Source organism: Merops nubicus, unplaced genomic scaffold, assembly GCF_000691845.1.
Source record: "Merops nubicus isolate BGI_N331 unplaced genomic scaffold, ASM69184v1 scaffold5001, whole genome shotgun sequence".
NCBI lineage: Eukaryota > Metazoa > Chordata > Aves > Coraciiformes > Meropidae > Merops > Merops nubicus.
This window is the reverse complement of record NW_008586106.1, coordinates 12,653-33,480: the sequence shown is the minus strand read 5'-3', so window position 1 is coordinate 33,480 and position 20,828 is coordinate 12,653. Positions and strand designations below refer to the sequence as shown.

The following is a 20,828-nucleotide window of genomic DNA, read 5'->3' as shown; positions in this document are numbered from 1 at the left end:
CCTGCTGAAAAAAATTTTGATATACTATTGCCAGCAATCTTCTTTAAGAAATCACATGCACTAATTAGACTATGTGGACATAAAAATATAGTAAATTTTTCCATATTCTCAATGCTCATGTTTTCCACCTTCCTATGTTGTTTCTGGATAGTCCAGAATACCAAATTTGCTTCCAGATTTTTTTAGAAGTTCTATATTAAAATGTCACAACTGCAAATTCAGTTTTTGCCAGGTGAGGCTGAACTAAAATGAGTATCATTCTTATCAAGGATATCACTCCTCATACAGATGTGTCAAATACTTGATAGAATTTTCTGCAGAATAGTTTCCTCAGTCTGCCCAAATGTCAGGTAGCATTTGCTTTTGAAGTATTTTGAGGAAATAAGCAGATTCTTCTGAAAATACCAAAGATCACAGACAAAGGGGGTTGGAATTTACTCTCAATTCTGCCATTAAGATAGACTTTAGAAGAGAAGTAGCAACTCAGATGTCCGTATCACACCTCAAAGAATCACAAATTTCAAGGAGGAATATTTGACTACTTAAAGTCTGAAGAATTCATCATCACCAAGCTCATTACACATTACATATAGTCAAGGACCTAGGCAGTCTATGAACAATCAAGTGAATAATTTTTTTAGAAGATATTCTTGAAAATTTCCCCACACATTAGGAGAAATTCTTAAATCTTGCAAACTAAGTCTCAAATATTCTGAAATATCCAACCTCCATGAAGCCTCTGATTCTTCTTTAAGATACGTATCAAAGCCAAAAGCTAAGTGGAATAAAACTGTTTTGTTAATTCTTCAAACCCTTTTGAAGATGGCAGAAAATTATAGAGGCAAACAGTCATCATTAAGGTTCAATCACTGAAGGGAAAGACTATGAATTAAGAAAAGCAGAGTCAGATAATTAGAAAAAAGATTATAAAGGAGATTTGTGGAAACAAGTTGCAGTGAACAGATCCAACCATCCTTATGTGACTAACTGCAGAAACTGCTAATACTGAAAATTTCCAATTGTTGATTAAGAGTCCAGAAGTGGAATTTGAAGAAATACCAAATACATTCAAAGAACACTTTTTTCTTCTGCCTTCAATATATGTGGAAAATACTCAAAAAAACCTCTAAGTGCTCTAGAAAAAAAATCTTTGAAAGGTACAGAAAAACTGATGTTACATGCTGGGGCCATAAGGTGTTTAACCTACAGAAGTTGGCCAAATTGTGTCTTGAGTAACTGCAGAACTTGCTGATAAATCAAATATAGGCAGATAGCAAGTTAAAAACTGCTGAATAGGATAGCGCATGTGACTAAATGTGAAAATGAAAAATGGTAAAAATTCAAAAGTCTTGTTAACAAGTTTTACTTCCCTTTCACAGTGATTTTGAAGATAGTTTAAAAAAAAAAATAAAATACCACACACAAACCACCACATCTAAGGAAACCCCACAACTCTAAGCAAAAGTAACGCCGCAGTTTTGCAGGGTTAAGCACTGTTTGAAACACTGAGAAAACAGCAGGTCTCCACCCAAAAATATCAGCACCTCCCAAAAATAATAATAAAAAAAAATAACCAGAACATATGCTTGTTTCTCTAGAAGGAAAAGCCTGATCAGAGAGAGGAAAAAAAGAAAAGCTAACATCATCCAGTTTTGTGATACATGCACAAAATAACAGCAATGTTTCTCTCGCATAAAAACTTGTGCTCCTTTTTTGTATGCATATGGAAACAAAAAAAAACATAGAAAGCAAATTGCTGTATTTACACAGACAGGCTGTATACTCAAGCATACGTCCACATGAAGCCTGTTTTCACATCATAAAGCTGTCTGCTCAGCAGGTAACTTCTGCTGCTAACAACTCCTCTGTACTTAATTAACACACTCAGTATTGAAATAAGGAGAAGATTCTTCATATCCACCCTTCACCTTCCCTCTTTACTTATATTCACTTGCCTTAGATTTAGTCTTTAATTCTGTCTTCCCAGAGATCTCTGACAGCAGAAGCTTAAGAAATACCATGCTTTTAAGTTCTTTACTTCCATTGTCGAACCATGTGAAAGTACACATGGTATAAAAACAACCATGAGATGTTCTTCAAGAACCCACAAATTCGTCCATGTAAAGTATACCTCTAAAGTAGGCAAGTTTGTGTTTTGGCTCCTACTAAACAGACAGACCAATAAAGCAGAGTTCTGGAAATCTTTTAGAACTTGGGATCATTTCTAAGGCTGGACAAAGAAAGAAGAAACTTAAAGGGAGAAGTTGCAAGAAAAGTTTGCGAACAGCCCAATATAGCAAAGGCTCTTCTTCAGGACTAGAGCCCTGAATACTTTGTCTCCATGGCATCTTGGTCTTCAGCACTGGTACCGATATTTCCACTGGACTAGAGCTTAAACTCTGGAATTCATGTTTCAGGTGACCCACAGAGATTTACATACTGAAGCACCTGTGATGCCTGACAGTAGAAGAGAATTTGCAGAAGTATCAGTGCTGTCCATTGTGAACTGTCGCAAAGGGCAGTTTCACATTTTGGGACATTCTGACAGCAGAAGCCTACTCTCCCTTTCCTTTGCAATGCATTGCCCCTTTCGATATTCAAGCGAGCGAACTCCTTAACTCTCAGGCAGACAGCAGCTCTGACCAGTTCTGTTCCAGGCAAACAGATGCACTCTCCTTCCCCCATTGCTCTTACGTCTACAACTCCTAGGTTGCTACAAAACAAAACCAAAATTAACAGGTAAAGTAGAGACAGGCTGAAAAAGTAACCTTCTGCTGCTGTTGGAATCAAGACTGTATAACAAAACAAGGAGACAGGAGTCTCCACCTGTCTAAGAAATATACAGCTGCCCTTATGATTCAAAACCTTGAAGCACACATTATTCACCTATCCACCAAATGTCCTTCTGTAACTGTAAAAGTAGACAATTAAAAATGATGGACCTGAACACAGGAATTATAATTGACCATGGACATATTCCTAGCTCATTGTAAATTATCAGCAGGCAGAGATTCCATAATCCAATAAACGGAGGGGCGAAAACTCAGCTTGATCCACCCAGGTAATACACCAGTCCTAATGCAAATAAATTAAACCATTTTTACATTAGCAGTCCCTACAAATACAAATAAGTGAAAAAGCTAGACTGGTAGACAAACGAAACAAAACACCCAACTGAACAGTCATGACAAATTGGCAGAGAAGTCTAATGGCAAACAAAAGGAAGGCAATACATGGGCAGCTAGCAGAATAAATTCACTTTTAAGTACAGAATACTGAGACTATACAAGAAAACAAGAAGACTAAAAAGGACTAAAAGGAAATCCAGTCTAATAATTTCATTTTGAACAACTTTGTTCTCTCCCCCCTGCTGCAAAACAAATATATTAGATAACCTTACAAAAAAAAATAAAAATAATTAGAAATGAAGACTTAGTTTGCCAGTGTTAACAGACAAACTAAATGGTGGCTACGTTGAAGACTTTTCTTAGACTCATCTCCAATAGTACAGTAAATATTTTAATCCTCTTCATATTCACTAGAGTAGTACTTCCAAATAATTAAAAAAATCACTAGTTAAACTTGGTATGCTGAAACGTAAAAATATAAAGTATGAACACTGAGACCAAGAACATGTTGCATTTAAATCCAGACAACAATGACAGAGAGCATCTTGGGTTTATAGCTTTTCAAAATGAACTTACTTCTACACTCTGGACATACCATTATAAGAGGTGTACCCTTAATAAGGAGAGGAAAATGTAACAAGAAAGAAGGTGGTCTAAAACAAACAGGCAAATATAAGTTTAAAGATGCTCTTGGGTAGCCTGATCAAGTCACTGTAATCACAGTATTTGTGCAGGATTAGATACACAGTTTGGATTTCCAAAACTTAAACAGAATCACTGTGCACTCTTCCCACTGTTCAACTTCACTGAATGTCAGGTTTCTTTTATTTTTTAAATTCACATTTGATCAAAAGTAGTAGTATGGAAAAGGTGAGTTCTATAGAAATAACAATCCTGTTTTGTTAATGGTTTCAAGAATTTGTGCCTTTTTTTTTAAACAAAAAAAAAACCTCTCATGTTTTCAGTTTATCTATAAAAAAAAACAGTAGAAGAAAAATTAATAAACCGCAAAAAATTAGTTTTTACTTAGATCATGAAAAGTTATTTTCACAAGAAAATGCTACATTATCAGCATTCTGTAATAAATGCTTTTCCAATATTGCTGGATTTTATTTCTTAATACTGTAGAAAAAAAAAAAGCAGATTGAATCACACATTAAATTTTAAGACTATGTTCTTACAGCTAGTGCTTACAAAAAAAGGTTTCCATCTGGCTTAACTTCTAAGTTTTCATCCTAATATAAAAAAGGTTTGGCAAATGTAAATAAAATAGCCATATCAAAATATAGGCATTGCATCAGTAGAGGAAGTAGTAAATAAAGTGTATAATGTGTTATTTGCAGCACTGTGCAGCAATGCAGAGAAACTGGAAGAGTGTGATATGCAATTTAAAGCAGAAAGATTATTTCTTGAAACAGTTCACTTTTATCCTAGTTACCACTGAGATTGGTGTTAACAATTTTCTGCATAGTTGCATAGAGAAAACAATCAGTAAGACATTAGGTATGGCAGAGATGTATTAGACTTCATTAAATTACTTAAGTTCCTTCAAATACTTAAGTGGTTATTACTTTGCCAATTTTTTTTAAGAAGTTGGCAGGCACTTTGTGAAAAAGCTAATTTATTTCATTTGATACACCATTTTTGATAGTATAAAGCTGGTAGCAGCTTAAAGTTTTTTACAATTCAAAACTCATACCTGACTTGAAGCCAAGAGAAAGATAGATCACTATAAAAAAGGTTAATCTGTCAGAAAATATAAAAAAAATTGAATATGATGGAACTGTTCTGCAAATTTAGCTATACATAATTGGAGACCGCAGCATTTGAGGAAAACAATCACTTTTTAAATTTAAATCAGATACTTTAGGTCTCTTAAAATATTGTGCTCCAATTCAATTAAAATTACTTTACAGTTACTTTTCTGAAAGATTTTCAACTTCCCTGAAAATACTAGAATCCTTACAACAAGGAGGAGTAGACATGCCTGAGAAGCCACGCCACATGGCTAGACCATAGCTAGAGATTCATCTAAACACTTGTGTACCGCATACCCACTTGCTACTCCACGTTCTCTCTCATTCTAACATGCCAGCCTTCTGCTCTGCCAGCAAAAACTTATACACTAACCAAGAAACTCAGCCAGGGAACTGATACAACTGAAAAAGAACAAAGAATAACTGTGTGTTTTCAGTGACATCAGTCTCCCAGTGCAGACTCAAACCAAAGAATGCAGATCGATCAGGTGTCCTCCACAACAGCAGTTCTTTTCTACAGTGAGGGTGGTGACAAACTGGAACAAGTTGCCCAGAGAGGTGGCAGATGCTCCATACCTAGAACCATTCAAGGTCGGGCTAGACAGTGCTCTGAGCAACCTGATCTAGTTGAAGATGTCCTCCTTGCTTACTGCAGAGGGGGTTGACCAGATGACATTTAAAGGTCCCTTCCAATCAAAATGTTCCATGATTCTAGGATTTCCACTCAAATCTCACTGAAATCTCACTGAACTCACCATTAGACTCAACAAGCACAGAAGAGGTGGCTGGGCTACAGTAAAAGAAATACCAGTGGAGCTACAGCTTACAAGGTCATAAGCAGTAAATCCAGAAATAAAAAATTTGCTCTTTTTTTACCTTATTTTTTTTATTCTGAGTATCCTCTACTATAATTTACAGTATTAGGTAGTATTTTTTAATATATTTCTTCTGTCATGCCTAAACTTATGCTTGTCCAATCTCTAATTTTTTAGCACTGAATTTAAGAGTACATCCCAAATTAAGGTCTTTTGAAGTTAACTGGAAAATGATCCACTTAGACCTGAAACAGGCTTTTTCCTTTTTGCCACACTGAAAATGAGCTTCAAAATTGACACCAATGGGTTCTTCAGAACTCAGTCTGTGAAAACTAATCTTACGAGAGGTGCTAAGAGGTTTGCAGGAAAAAGACATCAAGTTGAAAAATAAGCACAAAAGTTAATACTGAGGATATCACATGGAGGACAGCATTTAACACACTAAATACAACAGAACTGGTTAATCCACTCTGCCAAAGAAAACAGACCTTTCATACCACATCTTTGCCAGTCTATTGCTAAACTTTGTTTCTCTGTCTTGTTTCAATCAAGCTTAAAAAAATAATAGCAAGTGGGAGATGCACACAGAGAAAAGCCTTGACAAGAACTCAGTTGCTGAATACCTCATTGGTAGCCAGTGACTACACAGCGGTAGTTTAAGTCCTCTCTTGTCTGAGAAGGATGTGTTAAGAGAGCTGTGTTTACTGTAGACACACAAAGTAAAAACCCAGCTTTTTTAGTTCAGTTGGGTGGAAGATTGATCTGAATTCGAGTTCTTGACCTAGATCACCCTTTTCAAGATCACATTGTACTGAGAGCAAAGTTCAGGAGAACTAAAAACAGGGTGCTTTACACACTTGAACATTGTACTTCCAATACCCAGACACAACCACAGTGTTGTGCTAATATCTAAAGGGAATCTTAGGGCCACCTGTTTAACAGCTGCAGATAACTGAACTGGTCCACCAGGACCCTGAAGGAACAGAAAAATATGGAATATGCATGTGGTGGTTTGACCCTGGCTGGATGTCAGGTGGCCAAAGCCGTTCTATCACTCCCTTCCTCAGCTGGACAGAGGAGAGAAAATACAATGAAAGGCTCATGGGTCAAGATAAGGGCAGGGACAGATCACTCGGCAATTCCCATCACAGACCCAACTTGGGGAAGAACAGAACAAATGTTCTGAACAGAACAGACCCAGCTTGGGGAAATTAGTTTAATTCATTACTAACTAAATCAGAGTAGGGAGAAATAAAAACTAAATCTTTAAATGCCTTCCCCCCACCTTTCCCTTCTTCCCAGACTTAACTTTACCCCCAAATTCTCTTGTCTCCTCCCCCTGCAGTGACACAGGGGGTAAGGAACGGGAACTGCAGTCAGTTCATCACATATTGTCTCTGCCACTCCCTCCTCAGTGGGAGGACTCCTCACACCCTTCCCCTGCTTCAGCATGGGGTCCCTCCCACAGGAAACAGTCCTCTACAAACTTCAACATGGGTCTTTCCTACAGGATACAATTCTTCATGAGGTGCTCCAGTGTGGGTCCCTTCCACAGGGTGTAATCCTTCAAGGACAGACTGCTCCAGTCCAGATCCCCCCACAGGTCCTGCCAGTAGCCTGCTCCAGCATGGGCTTCCCAGAGGATCACAGCCTCCTTTGGGTACCCACCTGCTCTGGAATAGAGACCTCCATGGGCTGCAGGTGGATATCTGCTCCACTGTCAATCTCCATGGGCTTCCAGAGGACAGCCTGCCTCACCATGGTCTTCACCATGGCTTGCAGGGCGATCTCTGCTCCGCAGCCTGGACCATGTCCTCTCCCCATCCTTCTTCACTGACCTTATTGTCTGCAGAGTTGTTCACTCACATATGGTCATTCCTCTCTTTGGCTGTAGTTGTGCAGGTGTGTTTTTTTTTTATACCCCTTCTTAAATATATTATCACAGACATACTACTGCCATTGCTGATGGGCTTGCCTTGGCCAGCGGTGGGTCCGTCTTGAAGCTGTCTGGCATTGGCTCTGACACAGCAAAGGCTTCTAGCACCTTCTGACAAAAGCCACTGCTGAAGCACCTCGGCTACCAAGACCCTGCCACACAAACCTAATGCAATGACACAGTAGTAGCATACATGCAGTCTCTTAAGTCCTCCCTTTGCTCTAAGATAAATCCAAAGCAGACAGACCTGACCAAAATGTCAAGAATTCCTGGGTCACCTTTTGTACTAACCTCCTCTGCAGGTTTACAGGCATCTGGATAGTCCACTAGCACTGACGGCAAAATTCTGATACATCGCTGTAGAGTCCTTGTGATAGGAACCGTAGAGCAAGAGACCAGCCTAGGCCATTCTGACATGAATGTAGAAGCAAAAGAGGTCTTCCATCCACAAGGTCTTAAGGCTGCCCTAGAAGAACAAAAGAAATTCAGATAAGTTCCAGACTCAGTTCTGGCAGAGCTTGAGGTAGAAGGGAAGGAAAGCTTCCCAGCATTTAAGACTTCAAAATCCAAAATCCTGTGCAAGAGAGGAGCTAAAAGACTGCTTCTAAGAAGAGGCAGTGAACTAAGCCTGTAAGGAAAACATATGCAGGGTAGAGTGGAGAGGTGGAACAAGTCATCAAAAATTTTTAGCCTCTCAGATTGTATAATTTAAGTGGGAGGACTGCTTGTCCTCCCAAATAAGCAGTTATCTATTTTTGAGTTCCATGTACGTCGCACTCTATCCAATCATGAACACTTAGCACAACGAACTATGAATTGTTCTCAGTAAGGCCAGAGAACAGCCTCCTCCACAGCACACATCCATATGAGCCACTCCCCAGTTATCACTCTTCTGGACTAAATTCTTATACATATTTTAGTCTATGGATGTAGGCTTTTTTACATTCTTTCATCTTGCACCCACAAGTTAAACATTAACATTTATAATGACAGCTTTTGTAAAAAAAAAAAGTTGTTAAACTAACACAGATGCTTAAGTAATGTTTTTTCACTTCTAAAAAATTGATACCTGAAAAATGATGTCTGAGACTTTCCAAGTGTTACCTTTTAAAATTTTAGCACTATGGAATTCCTTCAGATCTCTTCCTTTAATATAGCAATGTCTGCAGAAAATTCTAAGCAGCTGAAGAGTAAACAAAATATCTTAACAGAGAAGAAAGATTTTTCCTATTTTTAATACAACTGTGACTTGCCTACAGTTGAGCAAAATTTGCCATATATTGTGAGCTTATATGTTGTATTTGCCATATTATATACATGAGCCTATTAAGTAATTCAAGTTTATTGCTCTACCTGTTCACACCGTTAGCTTTATGTATTCTCTGTCCAGATGAAAAATTATGTACAAGGGAGAAAAAAAAATTAGATGCTGACACTATGATAGCATGACTGTATGGAGGAAATACATGGCAAGGAAAGCTCAGATTGCTAGTGATAGGAAAGATGTTTGTCAGCTGCTCTTCTGAAACAAATTATTACTCCAGTGATGAGGCAAGTGAAGTAAATACAATACTTGCCAGTTTTCCACTTTTTTTGTATATCAAAGTAGAAAGGCAAAACATCTCAATTCCTAATTTTGTTTCTCCACTCGAGGATAGATTATCAAAATACTGATAAAGCATACTGATAGAATAAGAATAGGAAGCAGTTGTATATCCACACAAGTGGCTTACAGTGAGTTCTGAATGAACTGGCTATGGATCTCCCAGAAATAATATAATTTTTTACCACATGACCATTACCTTTCTGCAAGTGCTAAGTATTAAGAGATCATTACATAATTCCAAAGAGACCCAACCACCTTTATCAAAGCAGATTAGTCACAGCCTTCAAGAATGTTAACACAGACTTTCATGATATATCTGACTAGGCCTTACACACTGCACTGTACCATGCATTACACAATAAAAAAAAAAAAAAAAAAAAAAATCTGAGTTGCTTGTGTTAAATGAGCCTTTTTGTATCACTTTTATTCAAAAAAAAAACACCTTCAAGTGCCTTACAGAGGTGAAGAACACGTTCCATTTTTACAGATAGGAAAACTAGTCCATTACTAGCTAAGCAGCAAGCAAGTTTCCTTCTCTCGGCTGAAGAGTTTTAACTGAAGTATCTTTCCATACATGTATCTGGTTAGATGAAGTTGCATATGTCAGTGGTTTTGCTAATTTATACGTTTCTTCAAAGGATCCTAAGACAACAGGCTCTTTGCTCAGTGCTGTCCAGACATGGGACAGAAAGAGCTCTTATAAAACACACAAAAAGTGAACGATGAGATCTGGACACACATAGAACGGTCCATGTTGCCATCAGTAAGCCAGCCACATCTACCAAGGGCAGATGTTCACGTTTTGTAATGAACTTCACCACCCTTGAAAGCTTATAATTTCCCTTGATCTTTTCTCTGGGTTACGGAAATGCCAATTCAATCATTCTGTCTGCACATACAATCTTTTCTAAATCACCAGTCATTACCATTACCCTCCTGAGGTAAATTAACTGTGCCTACATCTTTCTTGAAGTACAATGGCCAAAACTGTCACAGTACTTTAACCTTAGAATACAGAGCAGAAGGTTCAATTCTACATGTCCTCCAGATAATACCACCATTCATGCCAATACATACACACACCTCTTCTTTCTGAACGACGCTGCATTGTTAACTCTCATTTTATAGAATCATAGAATCATTTATGTTGGAAGAGACCTTCAAGATCATAAAATCCAACTACTAACCCAACACTGTCAGGTCACCACTAGATCATGTCCCTAAGCACCACATCTACATGTCTTTTAAATACCTCTAGGGATGGTGACTCCAACACTTCCTCAGGCAGCTTGTTCCAATACTTTACAACCCTTTCGAGGAAGATTTTTTCCTACTATCTAGTCTAAAATTCCCCTGACACAACTTGAGGCTGTTTCCTCTTGTCCTATCACTTATTACTTGGAGAAGAGATCAACACCTGCCTCTTTACGACCTCCTTTCAGATAGTTGTAGAGAGTGAGTTCTTCCCTTAGCTGCTCCTCATAAGATTTGTGCTCTAGACCCTTCACCAGTTTTGTTACCCTTCTCTGGACACGCTCCAGCACCTCGATGTCATTCTTCTAGTGAAGGGCCCAAAACCAAACCCAGTATTTGAGGTGCTGCCTCACCAGTGACAAGTACAGGGGAACAATCACTTCTCTAGTCCTGCTCGCCACACTGTTTCTAATACAAGTCAGGATGCTGTTGGCCTTTTTTGCCACCCGGGAACACTACCGGCTCATATTCAGCCACCTATTGACCAACACGCCCAGGTTCTTCTCCTATTGGCAGCTTTCCAGCCACTCCTCCCCAAGCCTGTAGTGTTGCATGGGGTTGTTGTGACCCAAGTGCAGGACCCAGCACTTAGCCTTGTTGAACGTCATACCATCAGCCTCAGCCCATGAATCCAGCCTGTCCAGAACCATCTGTAGAGCCTACCTTCAAGCAGAACCACACACTCTCCTAGCTTGATGTCATCTGCAAACTCAGTGAGGATGCCCTTGATCTCCTCATCCAGATCACCGATAAAGATATTAAACAAGACTGGGCCAAATACTGGTCCCTTGGGAACACCACTTGTTACCAGCCATCAATTGGATTTAACACCATTCACAACTCTCTGGGTCTGGCCAGCCAGCAGATTTTTTTTATCTGGCAAAGAGTACACCCATCCAAGCCACGAGCAGCCTGTTTCTCCAGAATATTGTGGGCAACAGTGTCAAAAGCTTTACTGTAGGCCAGATAAACAACATCCACAGCCTTTCCCTCGTACACTATGCAGGTCACCTTGTCATAGAAGATCAGGTTCGTCAATCAGGACTTGCCTTTCAAAAACCCATGCCAACTGGGCCTGATCGCCTGGCTGTCCTGTACATGCTGCATGGTGGCACTCAAGATGACCTGCTCCGTAACCTTCCCTGGCACCAAGGTCAGACAGACAGGCCTACAGTTCCCCAGATCCTCCTTCTGACTCTTCTTGTAGAAGAGTGTTACATTTGCTAATCTCCAGTCAAGTAGAACCTCCCTGGCTAGTGAGGACTGCTTATAAATGATGGAAGTGGCTTGGTGAGTACTTCCCTAAGTACCCCTGGGTGGATCCCATCCGGCCGCATAGACTTGTGTGGGTCTAAGTGGTTTAGTAGGTCACTGACCATTTCCTCTTGGATTATGGGTCCTTCATTCTGCTCCTCATACCTGTCTTCCAGTTCAGGGGGCCGGGCACTCAGAAGACATACAATCCATTGTTTGTCTTAGCTGGGCATGGGAAACAGGGTGGCAGGAACAATTTCAACACTTGCACTCCTCCTCTTATTTTTATGTTGTTTTGAACTGAATATAAATAATTTAATTTCTTCTAAATTGCATCGTGTTCTTTTACGTAAGTTTTCCAACCACAGCCATACATACACTATTCCATTACCCAGTTCATGAACAAGAATAAACTAAAACAAGCGCACAAAATCCCATTCAGTATACTTTCCCTTGCTGAAAGTGAACTATTGAGAAATAAAACTTTCGCTACTGTAAACCTAATGATCTTACACACATCCTAAAATAGCTTTTTTTATCTGTGTCTTATTTCCTTAGCCTGCTCTGTAACAGTATCACATGTGGCTTTCCCCTGTCCACAAGCTTCCCGTTGCAGAGGATGTTAGATTGGCTTGATTATGCATTTCTGATGTTCACAATAAGACCTCCAAATTTGCTTCCCTAAACTGTATATTAAAGAGATGATTGTCTTACCTATATTTCTTCAGTATGTTTCTACTTTAGCTGTATTTCCCATTATAGCTTCTCAAGGACAAAAAGTAAGGCACAATATGCACACGGAACTGGCTGGGGATCTTATCATTCCGACTCAAAACAAAATCCATTTTAGCTAGAAACAGGAAAAAGAAATTAAGGTGAAGAAGATGCACTGTGCCCTTTCATTTTCTTGATGGAAATCCAAAGTCACCCAGAAAAAAGTAATAACCTACATATACTGCTGATGTGGACAGTAAAGCGGGTCAGGAGACTTGGCCATCAAGAACAGAATGTGTAGGTGAACAAAACTAAGACAGCATCTGCTGCCATAGCAGCTACGAGTACTTACATTAAGGCTACCAGTAGCCATCAGCTTTAAATGTTCCATACCATGTTACACCACTCCCCAGTTCAAACTGAATGAAATTGCTGAAGGTGGGATATTGGAATTTGGAATCCGAGAAGCTTCTATTAATAAGCTCTTACGTCAGCTTGAATTATTTCACAGGACAGAAAGTTAGATCAGGATGATTCTAAGCAGAAATCACTCTTGACAGTAATTTTTACTGTCCTGTTTTTTACTCCATTACCACCAGCTAAATGGTCTGTCATCATAAGCACCAGACCCTCCACACGGTGGGTGCACCTTAGCTTTTATAAGTGGAACCTTACAACGAACAAAGGGGGTTTTTTTTGACAATTGACTTTTCAGGGGAATCCAATACTCTGAGCTTTTACTGCAGCCTAAATAAATTTTAGCCAGCCACTCTGATACGCTGACCACAATAGAGTGCAAAATATAATTGTCTTGTATTCAAGTGTCTATACTGACCAGTCCAAATATTTGCATTCCCACTATTCAGAGAACTTCCTTATGACACATTTAATGTTTAACAGCAACAATCATGCAGAGCTACCTATGTACAAAGAAATATCTATTCCTAATTGTCACTCTTTATCCCACTTACCACTTTAATATCTTCCCAATTATAATATGGATTGTATGATTTTTAGTCATGCATTAACTTGCCAGTCTGTACAGTCAATTTCTGTTCCTTCAGTAACACATTTGCCCCCCCAATCATACAGCTGCCATAAAGTATGTAGCCAACACCATTCTATCAACTTATTTTTCTCCCAGCTCAGGATAGTGGCATGACCCCTGCAAATGGTCAGAAACATCAGAGTAAGGGAGTGAACAGGAAAGCATGAGAAGGGCAGAAAATCATTAGTCTGCCATGAAACTCCGGAGAGAACAGGTTTATAACACTGAGAAAATTATGTCATCTATCTTGAAGTGACCAACAATACATTAAAAAAAAAAAAACAAAACAAAACAGAGCATACAACAAAGCCACCACAGTTTTGTTCCCTATGTTTCCATGGCTTTATCTTACACAGAAAGACAACAATGAAAATATTTAATAAATCTTTCTTAACAGATACAATATGAAGATTTTTCCTGTATGCAATGTCAGAAAACAAAATAAGATTCATAGGCATCACTTGCAATACAACCATCAAAACCATAAAAACTGGTATAACACACATACTGTTATCATACTATCTCCCCAAAACTGACAAAAACTGTCAAAGTAACAGTTATTTGGATCAGGCTGACGTCTAAAGTGTACACCCTTGCTTTTCTTGGCCTTCACTGATAGGCTGTTCACCAACCAAGCAGCAATTCTGGCGTGCACGGCCACGCAAACAATGCAGCAGTGCCTTCCTCTCACAGGCCTCCTGACTTCTTCTGTCTTCTGGGGACACTGACTCAAACCAACACAGGAAGTTGTTTAATAGTCAACTGTAAAATCCATTTTCCCCCCACTCCCAAATCAAGCCTACAGCAAAGCTCATTTTCACTTTGCTTGAGAGTACTACACTTCTGAAAAGCACAAGAAAAAAAAAAAAAAGAAAAACCACAAGACAATCTACTGCTCTCAACAGTTAAGTGTCTACTATCATATTCAGCATCATTACTAAACCTCTTCAGACTGTAAGAAACATCCTTTTCATAATTCAAAAAAAAAAAAAGCTATCTTTCATAACCTCACAACTGCTCTCCACAAAGACAAAACCCAAATTATTTGCAAATCAGGAACAGCACTTCAGGTCTGTAAAGACAATAGAAGTTTTTCTTAACTATCATAATCTCAAAAAATTAGGAAAGCAATCAGCAAAACCAGTTTATTTTGATATCATTAACATACATCAGTCTTAAGCATGAGCATGGCGCATCAACGGTCTGGGCATGCTTGTCTTCAGTAGGACTGTCAACAAAGAGTTGTGTGTTGACTGCTGTGAGCTGGCAGACACTCTCTGCACCTTCTCTTTGGCCACCAGAGAACACTGCCCTCATTGTTTCACAAGTATGCAAAGCAACCAGCACAGATTCATATGGAGGATGTGAGCCACAGTGCAAAATGCATTCTACACCTCTCAGCTCCTTCAGCTAACAAAGCATTCACTATGAAGGAAGACAGAAGTCAAGCAAACAAGATTTAGTGTGACTATAAGTTTTCTGTTTGTTTTGTTTGTTTATAAAGAGTGGGTTATTTAGTTTTCCAGTGATATTTCTATTGTAATGGGCTACTGAAAACTTACAAGACTGAGCTGTACTTCCCTCTCAGAGACTCGACCTTCCCTACCCTATTCTGCAGTAGTTTCAACTCCAGTCTTAGCTTCTCTGGCCCTGCTTGCGAGAGCTCAGGTGGGATCCACAGAGAGCACATTGCCTGTATACAAAGCACCGACTTTGGACCTCACTGACAACTCTTCACCACAGGTCATGTGAAGCTCAGGAGACACCAGGTAATTACTCCTTACTGTAACAGCCCAAGCAGTCATCCTCCCCAAAAAATATAAGTATGGCAGCAGCTTTAAATCAAGCAGCAGCAACTAGGCAGAACCCCCCCAGTATGGCAACTGGCATTAACCTCAGCTCCCAGTCTAGATGTGTACGTGTGCATAGGTATGTACACAGAGAATTTCTTCAGTTAGTTTTCAGGAGCGTGGCTCGAATTCCACTTTCAGAGTACAGTTCTTTGCTAGAAAAAGTGTACGTGACTAACACTGGAAAACAAACACCATATTCCTCCACTGGATAAAGACAATGCTTTGTTTAACCTTTTCTAGTCTTCCATGACTTGTTAGAAAAAAGGCCCCAGACATACTGAGGAAAAAAGTCCTTTTTAGTTATGAATATAAACCAGTTAAATACATAACTACATTAAAATCAATCACAGCTTCCCTCAAATTTTCAGTAAAATGATCAACACTTTCTTCAACAGTGAGCGGAGAGCTTCAGGTACAATACTGAACTGAATAATCTGTAACCTCTCGTTTTCTGATCTGATGCAAAAAACCCAACAGTAGGAAAGCTTATGGGGGAGGTTGTAGGAGAACAGAGTTTAAAAAAAAAATGGATCCAAGTTACTGTCAAACCCAGTTTCTTCATTTTCAGTGATAATTTTTAATGGAACTACAGAGAATGAGGTAATGACAAATATTTTCCATTACCTGTGAGATGATCAGGGGGATGCGAAATTATGGACATTCAAGTATGCTGTTTTAATGGTACTTAAAAGATCATAGTATCAGCCTTCCACAGGCCATGAAATCAGTTTGCAAGTGGCAACAGGCAACTGTGGGATAATAAAATCACAACAGCTCTGTCCTATATGTAGAGAAAGGCAACTATAAAATTGTTCTGTTTCTAACCAAAGGTTTAGCTTTTTAGGAGATCACACACACTTGCAGTATTATAGTCTGCACTACAGAATATTACTTAAAGTGGGAGTGGGAGGGACCTAAGCAAGATCCTAAGACCTGCCATTCACACCAAGCAGTGCTTGAAATATACCAACCAGTAAATTTGTAAACACGGATGTCAAATTTATACATTCAAAACATTTACAATGGATGTCAATTATATATTTTCTTATGAAGATAATAAAGTGCTAAGTGGCAAAGTGTCCCCAAAGTAAAAGTATTGCTCCACACATCTAATTATGTCTGTTTAGACACAGAAAAATAATTTCTTCCAGCACTCTGGCATAAGAGACAGTCCGTCTATTCAGCTCTGTACCTTCATTGTGAAAGAAATATAAATATAAGAGTTCTAATCAAATAATTTGTGGCTGTATATAGAGCTAAAAAAAGTCTGTTTATATATTTACTAACTTAGGAACAAAATGTAACCATAAAAAACCCTCACAAATCAAATAAGAAGTATTCTCTTGTAAGATGCAATTAGCACTTGTTAATCAAAGAGGAAAATAAGAAAATTGTATTCTTGTCCACAAGCTTTTATGAAGCCCTATTTTTCACACATTACAACATTAGCCCCTAAGTAATGGAAATATAAGAGACAGCTGTTTAAGAGGTGAACAAGCATATCATAAACACCAAATCCCAAAACAACACACTGGTTATTAGGTGGACTTTCACTCAGGGAACAGTAAGTTTACAGCATATAAAAGTAAACCTTTAGAAAAAACCTTAGCCTAGAGCACGGAAGTAATATATAGAACCTGCCCTAGGAAAAAAGTCTGGCCTGGGGCCTCAGCTCTGAAAATAATAATGGTATATTTAAACCAAAAATGTTGTGGTGAAGGAAATAAATGAAAGCAAAGAGGGAATGGTTTGCTGCCTTCTGCCAGATTTAAAGCATTTCAGTAAGACTGTCTGTCAGTGTCAACAGGAGAATATGTACCCCAAGTCAACAAACTGCTTGACTGAGCATATGTCTTCATACACAAATACTAACCCTCCCACTGAAACTCTACTTTTGGATATCTTCATCTGCCTCCAGGCAAAGCTCTGCTGCTTGAAACAGTCTCTGAAATTTGGCTGAGCTGACAAATGACTATCATTTCTCATTTGCAAGAGTAGGAAGATCACTTTAAACAACAACAACAAAAATGTCTTCCATTCTTCTAAGCAGAAACAAGCAGGCAATGCTTTCTGGCTTCAGGTGAGATAATGGTCCCTATTTCAGGAGGGTTTGTTTACCATGAGGGAACACAGGAAACATTACCTTATCAAGTTTCCAAAACAATGGATTCCCTTAGTAATATAGATCCTAACTTCTCTTGTCCTTTTCAGTAACATCAGTAACAGGTAGTTGAAACAGAATACCAAGAGCTATTAAGTGACATAACAAGTATGAGTAAACTGTGACAATAAACGAATTTACTAGCTTTTCTTAAAAAAGTAGCACTGCTGTTTCAATGCAGCCTTTGACAGTGCAGCAATGCAGTTTCCCAAATCATAGTGCAAACCTTCGGGTTTCTTCTTAGAAATGTCCTGTTGCACTGAGCTTACTAATTGCTGAGTCAGTCAGCTGTTTGCAAGGCCTTTCTTTTTACAAGCACAAGCTCGGAGGATACTTTGGTATGCAGGAAACAAGGTATGCAGTGTACATATGCATCACGCCTAAAAAAAAAATCAAGACTACTGAAAATCAGCACTGCAGCTCAAGGAATGCATAAAAAGATTCCCTGGCTCCCTAAGCATTTGCTTCTACACATACACACCCTTTTGACAACATCACATTTGAGAACAGGTTAGAGCAAATTTAGCACAGAAATGGACTGCAATCCAAAAAATTTCGCAATGTGTTGCACAATACGTGCCTAAGGAAAGGAAAGAATGGCCAGGAAAAGGCTGTTTACTTCAGCTGCAGTGGCAGACTGGCACGCTTATGGAGCTCACGACCCAATAAGTACATTTTGAGACTTGCTGTTGTCACACTAAATTTCAACAGGCCTCTTACATCTCTTACATAGTAATTGTCTTCTGTTTTCTCTAATTGTTTTTAAGTTATTCTGTATCTGATTTCCATCTTAAATTAAATACCTCTTTAGCAGCTGGACCAGAAACATTGTGGATTACAATATAACATCAAGAAGGAAGGATTATTAATCTGATACCTAGCAGAACTGAAGAATGCTTCAGAGTCTGAGAAATGTTCATGACTGAAAAATATCCATCAGCTATTCAGATATAAAGTCAACCATTCGGCATTTTCAGTAGCTGGAAAGACATCAGCTGTATAAACTGTTACTTCCCTAAAACAGCCGGCTGGTTCAGGGTTGAGGTATAATTCTTGTATGAATATTCTAAAAGGGATGAAACAGAAGTCTTCCCTACAGAATCTCATCCTAGAGTACATCAAAATTTAGGCAGCAATACAAAAATATTCAGAGTGCTTAAGTTCCTAATTAACTCCTAAAAACAAAGTTACTTAAGCTAAAATAGTGTTACAAGTAGGCTAGGTACTTGCTAAGTCAAAAGGAAGGTCAAGATACAGAGCAATCCATGATTTAAAGAAGAATAAAATCTGAAGATTTTACTTGATAGAAGGTATGCTGTACTACAGAACACTTCGGCTGGCACCAAAATGAAGTAAGACAGCTTTTAAGAATACAGTTAAATAAAAAGTAATAGAAGCACGAATATACTATTGTTGTTCAATCAAAACTGAATTATTCCTTTAGAAAGATGGAGAAGGTCTTTAGAAGTACTGTACTGTCTTAAACTACTTATCCCAAAATATTTAACTTGACATCAACAAAAACAAGCAGGAAGCTCTCAGCACTTTTCCCCACCTCACAATCAGCCAAAACAAAACCTCCAAACTCATTCAGCTTTCAGATCAACTATTTGACAAAGTCATACCCTTAGCCAACCACTTCTTAACATTGGCTCAGATGGAAAGTATGAACTGATTTTTTGGTAGACATTAGCAAATGTACTATGTTTTTAAAGATTCAAATCTAAGCAATAATAGTAACTAAACTAGAGGCAGTGCCAGCTGAAAAAGCATTTCTAAGACCTTCCTCTGCAACTGAAAACTTGGGGCTTGCAATTAGCTCTCCGTGAGGCTCCCACCAAAACCGAAAACCATCCATACAAATACCTACACTGCTTTTCCATGATACAATACATGAACATTTAGCTTCAAATTACTTTGATACAAAATGAGTAAGAACCAACTTATAAGTAGCAGCTCAAGGACTTCATCAGCTTCAAAAGAATAGCAAATGTTGAGAACAGTTATTTGCTTTGCAAGCTGAAGTGTTCTACAGACGAAGTATGCTCGAACCACTGATTTGTCAGCATTGCTCTTAGATTTGCACCAAGAAGTGTTCCATGCTTCCAGACACTAAGTTCGAAATTCACTCGAAATAAAGAGATGATGACTTAAATACCACCCTTTCAGCAAAGGCCTTATGAGCTTTCCATATTAATGAAAAAAAAATATATACAGAATGGCAAATTCATTTTTTTTTACCATATCAGAACATTCTGCTTACTCGTCAGGAATTAATATTGTAAAAAGTTTGTAGAAGACTTAAAGTCCAGTGCTACCTCCTGTACATGTATGTAAAAAAAACTACAAGAAATAAAGTATGTAAACTTAACTACTTACACAACTATCTTGTCTGCCTGGTACGGAATATCATGTAATGTTTTGCTCAAGACAGACCTTATATAAATACATTAACTCTCTTGTCTACCTACTCAACAATTACTCCAACATACCCCCGGGCCATAACAGCATGCCCTGTGCTGTAAATTAAAGCAGACTGTATGCCTATTTTACTGTGGTATATAAACCGCTCCAATTTCTTGCTACTTTCCTGCTAATCGTAGTTTACTTTCTTTTGCCTGATTTACATCATCTTTAGCATTTAAAGCATTTTTTTCCTTCCATTTTTATGTTCCACAAAAAGGAAACTAAGTCCTACATAAAGAGTAAATTTTACTCAGAGTCAAGAGAGGTAGGAAGGACCACGGTCAAATTGATTTTTTCCTACCTGAAATCGGCTAGACATGCTAATAGTCCCAGTCAAAACTTTCACCTGATAGATGATAGGTAGAGTCTCCCCAGTCAAAAATTCTACAGTCTCTTATTGGTTTAGGTCTTGCAAACTTTTACTAATTAGCTTGCTATACAACCATAACTGTCACTATTTGACAAAAGAAATAGTGAGATAACATTCAGCCATTTAAATATTTTTTTGTTATTTTCTAGAGCAAGGCATTTACATTTACTCTCTCTTGGCAACTTCTCTGTTCCCTTCTCCTGTAAGTTCTCTGTTGCCCGGTTCCTGTCTGCCCATACTTGGAGCCCCTCAATGCATGCCTGTCAGCAAAGCATTGATTAGCATCCTGGTTTTGGCTAGGATAGAGCTAATCTTTCTTCTTAGTAGCTACAATAGTACTGTGTTTCGGATTCAGTATGGGAATTGGTACAAGAAGAATGTTGATAATGTACTGATGGTTTTAGTTGTTGCCAGGCAATCAAGGACTTTTCACCTTCCCATGTCTTGTTAGTGTGCAGGTGCACAG

At 38.5% G+C, this 20,828-nt stretch overlaps 1 protein-coding gene across 1 annotated transcript in view; it reads right to left on the bottom strand.

Annotated features, from left to right (window-relative positions):
* The window catches only part of GALNT1 (polypeptide N-acetylgalactosaminyltransferase 1), a 55,043-nt gene extending 46,944 nt beyond the window's left edge, over positions 1 to 8,099 (bottom strand). Inside the window, exon 1 of the mRNA XM_008948535.1 lies at positions 7,928 to 8,099. The gene's annotated coding sequence lies outside the window, so the exon portion shown is untranslated. The remainder of the gene's footprint in view (positions 1 to 7,927) is intronic.
* Between the last annotated feature and the right edge of the window lie 12,729 nt (positions 8,100 to 20,828).